At 33.7% G+C, this 5,328-nt stretch overlaps 1 pseudogene; it reads left to right on the forward strand.

Moving 5' to 3' along the window:
- Positions 1 to 3,588: 3,588 nt before the first annotated feature.
- LOC137819924 (small nucleolar RNA R71) lies at positions 3,589 to 3,694 on the forward strand (annotated as a pseudogene).
- Positions 3,695 to 5,328: the final 1,634 nt, after the last annotated feature.

The raw sequence follows: 5,328 nt of genomic DNA on the forward strand, positions 1-5,328 counted from the left end.
AACTACATTCTTTGACTTCTCTATTTCAACTTCAGCTTCTTTGGAAGAGTCTAAGCTTAATTGTCCATTCTCATTATCATTCAGATAATCAGACAGTGCCATGTCTTCCAACCTTTGCCTATTGTTATCAGATTGTGTTTCGGGTGAAAGCTCATCATCATTTGAGATATCATCCTATCTTTTAACCACGTCATCCCCAGAAAAACCTTGAACCACTTCATCGTCCTCAGGGATACTGATAAGTGTCAAATTTCAGTAATATTGCATATTAAAATACAAACACTTATAGATATTAATTGATAAAATAACTATAATATAATCCTAATTTATACCTTTTTACATATTTTGTGATTTTAATTTGAATAAGAACAATTTATTCCCAAATTTGTATTAATTTCAGGATTTTAAGGAAGAATGGAGGTGATTGGGCAAAAAGAGAATATATAAAGCTAAAAAGGGAAAGTTGGAACATACCAGCACTCACCCAAACTCGCCTAAGCCAGAAGTCCCCATAGAAACTCGCCCAAGCGAGCCCAATCATGCCCAGACGAGAATTCACTTACTCCAAGCTCAACTAGGTTAAATATGGGGCTTGAGGCACAACCCTAGGAATTAGTGATCGAGAGAAAAACACATTGAGTGAATTGGAATCCAATTGGGAGAATAGAAGGTAATAGAAACCCTAGAGTCATTGATTTAGAGGATCACAATCATAAAGTGGTTTGGAATCCAATTGGGAGAATAGAAGGTGTTAGAAACCCTAAAGGAAGCAGTCGTGAAGGAGAAATATTATGAATCTTCTTTTATTGCTCTTCATGCTTCTAACAACCAACATGTGTGGCTAATTCTATCCTTTGGGATTTGGAGTAATTTGTTCAAACTCTTATGTATTAAGGTGATATTTAAACATAATATTTTATTCTTGATTGATGATTGGTATTGTTACTTTGTTTGTAATGTTTGGTTTACCATGATCTCGAAATATTGATTTGAATGAAAAGTACTTCTAAGTTTCTGACACAAATGATAATGTTTAACATATTTGAATGTTAGGAATAGATTTAAAATATTAATTGATATCAATGTGTGATCTTAATGATAAGAATTTTTTTATAAATATGCAAGGAATCGATATTTAGGAGGCACCTTAATAGTTTTATATGTGAGGAATCGATATAAATGATTTTTATACGGTGATAAGTGTCAATGTGTAGTTTTTATGAGTGAGAAAATTGAACACTTTGGAACTTAATTGTTGCTTAATGTAAGAAAATTACCCTAATCTGAGAATTATTGAATCTGATTATATATTTTGAACCAAGAAACAAATGAAGAAATTTAATCTCAATTTTTGTGTAAATTGCAGATGAATATCAAGCATTGAAAGAAAGAAAGCAAAAACTTAATTGGATCACAAGAAGATTTAGCTTTTAAGCTAGAAGATTTAGCTCAAGCTAGAGGATTTAGCTCAAGCTAAATCTGTCTAGAGTTGATTAAAGGTGCAGTACTAATCTAGCCTAGGCTAGAATTGCTAGCTAAAGCTAAAACTATCCAGAGTTGATTAAAGGTGCAGTACTAATCTAGCCCATGCAAGAATTGCTAGCTCAAACTAAAAATGCACTGAAAGATCTAGCTTAAGCTAAATTGGCTCGTTTGAGCTGAAGTTCAATATATAAATTTTGGAACAAAGTGAAAACAGAAGCAGTGGGAAAAAGATTGGATTTTTATAGAGAGAGATTAGTGAGAGAAGAAGAAGAGACCTCTCTTCTTAGGAGAAGAACGTGCTCAGATCAACCCTTCTTATGCAATCCAGATCAAGAATGAAGATTGGAGGAGCTGCCATGAATGGCTAAGTGCTTTCTAACTTGGGATTGAATGTAATCTACTTTGATCAAATGTATTCTTGGTGATATATATATATATATATATATATATATAATATTATCTTTTCTACTCGTTCTTGGTATTTTCGTTTCATGCTTATTGCTTGATTCTATCTGATCAATGGAGTCTTGATTTTGATCCTTAAATTTAACTGGAAAGTACCTTTAAGGATCTGAAATAGACGAAATTACTTGATAACTTGTAATGCTAGGAATAGATTCTAGGTTATTAATTGCATCATAATTCTATTCATAAAGCTGGATGATTTGTTAGATATCTGAGGAATCAGTATTTGAGAAATTATCTTATGAATTTCATTTGTGAGGAATCAAGGTGAATGACTTTAAATTAAGCATCAAGAATAAGTAGTTTTGAGTATTATATATTGTATTATTCAAAATACAGATGATTGAGATAGACGCAATTCAATCCCAAATATCTTTATCTATATTTGATAAGTTAGTTTTGGTTTTGGTTGAATCAAACCCTAAATCTTTGAGTTACTTGTGAAATCTTTAATTTGGTTATGAACATGTTCTCAAAATTATTTTCTATACTTAATGAGTTTTATAACAAAACATCTTAATTAGAATTGTTCTCTGTGGGTTTGACATTCGTACTTTAAAGAGTACTATATTACAGTTGATTTGGTACACTTGCCGAGAAAAAATCAACAAGTTTTTGGCGCCGTTGTCGGGAAACAATTTCTTTTAGGAATTTCTGAAGTATAACTTATTAAGTATTGTGAATAGTTTGTTTTCTTTGTGAATAGACACTTGTTTAGATCTTATTCTTTTATCCTGTGCTAATCCTTGCTTGAGTTGTCTTAGATACATGCTATGAAGAGGACCGGTTCCTGAAGATCAATTGAAATTTGATCCAGAAATTGAGAAGACAGCTAGAAAAAATCAGAGCAAGAAGAGAGAAGAAAAGAAGAAGCAAGGACAAGCAAAAGGAGAATCTTCCAACACTCTCAACTCACACAATCAAACAGAGTTCCAAATGGTTGAAAATAGACAAAATCCACTTAGAAGGACATTGGGAGACTATGCTATGCAACAAGGACCAAGGCATTTCTCCAGCATAGTCATACCTTCTGCCACCAAATCTTTAGAAATGGATGTTCTCTCATGAATAGAAGGATAATGTGGTTGCTGCTGATAAGGAGCTTGCATGTTAGATGATCCAGCCTCTTGCTTCCACCCAAAACCTTGATTAGGATTATTCCTCCACCCATGAACCATGTTATGTGGATAACTAGATGAAAAGCCACTTTGCCTTCCTTGATTATTCATATACTGAACCTCTTCCTCTGATGGATTTTGATAAAAGCATTGGTCACTAAGATGATCTCCCCCACAAAAATCACACTTCAAAGCTTGATTCTGAATTGAAGGAGAATTTACTGCATGTAATTGTTGAGGCAGTTTTGACATTTGCTTGGTTAATGCCTCAATTTGCTGAGTCTAAATCTTATTTTGTGCTAAAATTGCATCTGAAGTACTAAGATCCAACACCACTTTCTTTTGCATTGTATATCTATCATGTTGAGCTTGGTAATCTGTTGAGGCTAAGACATCAATGATTCTTGTAGCTTGTTTTGCATCAACAGTCATCATTGTACCTCCTGCTGCAACATCCAAGATCATTTTAGTATCAGGCCTCAAACCATTGTGGAATATGTTCAACTAAGCAATATCCTCAAAGCCATGATTAGGAAACCTTCTTAACATCACTTTAAAATGTTCCCAAGCTTCACAAAAAGGTTCATCTGGCCCTTGCTTGAATGTGGTGATATCAGACTTAGCCTTGATATATTGAGAGAGTGGGAAGAATCTATGTAGGAATTTCTCTTCTACATCATTCCAGCTACTAAAAATAAATAAAAATAATGAAAAAGCTAAAGGTTCATTGGGGTTTCCAGCACTCATTACAGCTCTATGTGCAAGTCAAGGGGTGACAGTGAATCCAACAATAAAAATCAGACCTGCCATTGACAAAAAATTCATTGATCAGAATTGTATCAATCTTGAAGAAGCTCATCATCAACAACCACATCCTCCACATCCAGCTCATGTTGAAGATCAACCTTCTACAGTTCCTTCAGCACAACATTCTGCAACTCCAATCACAATGGAGCATATCATGGAATATATCAGAGCCTCAGCATAGCACATCCAACTGCAGAATGCCTCCAACCATAAGGGCATTTTGTATATTCAACAAGGCCTTTACCATGGTTCATCTCAAAGTCAAAATAATCAATGGATGACACCCGCAGAATTTAATAATTATTTATCTTGGCCTGGGGACAGGCACAATTTTTCAGGGGAAGCAGGAGCGTCTGAAGTTGGGAATAAAGTTGGAGATGAATCTGAAATAAGAGCTGGAAAGGAAGATGTTACTGGCTTCTATACAAAGGATGCACAAGAAATGGGAACTGGACCATCTGGAGCAACAGAAGATGAAGATCCAAACCAAGTTCAGAATGATGATGTTGGCACAGAGCGGAACAAAATCACAAGAGGAGATTGATACTTCTCATGCACAATGAACAGAAAACTGGTTTTATCTTTTTTGTTTAACTTTAATTTCAGTATTAATTTAGTTTAAGTAGTTTAATTTAGTAAGTTGACTTTAGCAGTTTAGTTTAATATTTCTTACTTTAGCTTTTGTTGATGGCAAGCTTAAGTTAGTATAATTGCTGATGTTTGCATATTTTGTGAAATCTTGTATATAAATAGATGATGGTATAATTTTTTGGAAAAAGAAATCAAACCATAGTTCTAAATTAGAACAACCAAATGGATTGATCAGAGACTTAATTTGAAAAAGAATTTGTGGCTGGAAACATCACTCAAACTGAGAAAGGATAGTAATGTGTAAAATTTGGAACAAGGTAAATAGTTGAAAGCAATGTCTGAGAACAAATGAGGAATTGAAATTAGACAACCAAGTGAAAGTGTGAAACCTTTAAACAGTTTGAGAGACTTTCACTAGTGAAGAGTTAATTGAGGTTGCCTAATTTTCTAGTCAATTGCATCACAAAACCAAACATGGAGATGATTGAGACATGTTTAATAGAGTTGGAGGTGAGAAAACTCAGAGCCAAACAGCTAACATTTGCAATATATGATGAAATGTGCAGAAAAATAACCCTTTTTTAGCTGAAATTTGTTTTATTGCACCCTAGCTTCTGATATACATATATTGTCCTACCTTGTGGTATGCTAACAAAAGGAGAGCATAGGTGCAATTCAAATTTCTATAATTAAAAGAATTGCCTTTGGTGTGGCTGCTGGGATTTTGGGAATGAAAAAAAAAAAGGGAATGAAAAAATTATCCAAATTCTCATTCTCTTTTCTAAAAAAAAAAGAAAGAAAAAGAAAAGCAAAAGGGATTACAAGAATAGAAAAAGAAGCAATATGGATGAATCTTATGGAA

The sequence above is a fragment of the Phaseolus vulgaris genome, chromosome 10, assembly GCF_051622355.1.
Source record: "Phaseolus vulgaris cultivar YP4 chromosome 10, ASM5162235v1, whole genome shotgun sequence".
Classification (NCBI taxonomy): Eukaryota; Viridiplantae; Streptophyta; class Magnoliopsida; order Fabales; family Fabaceae; genus Phaseolus; species Phaseolus vulgaris.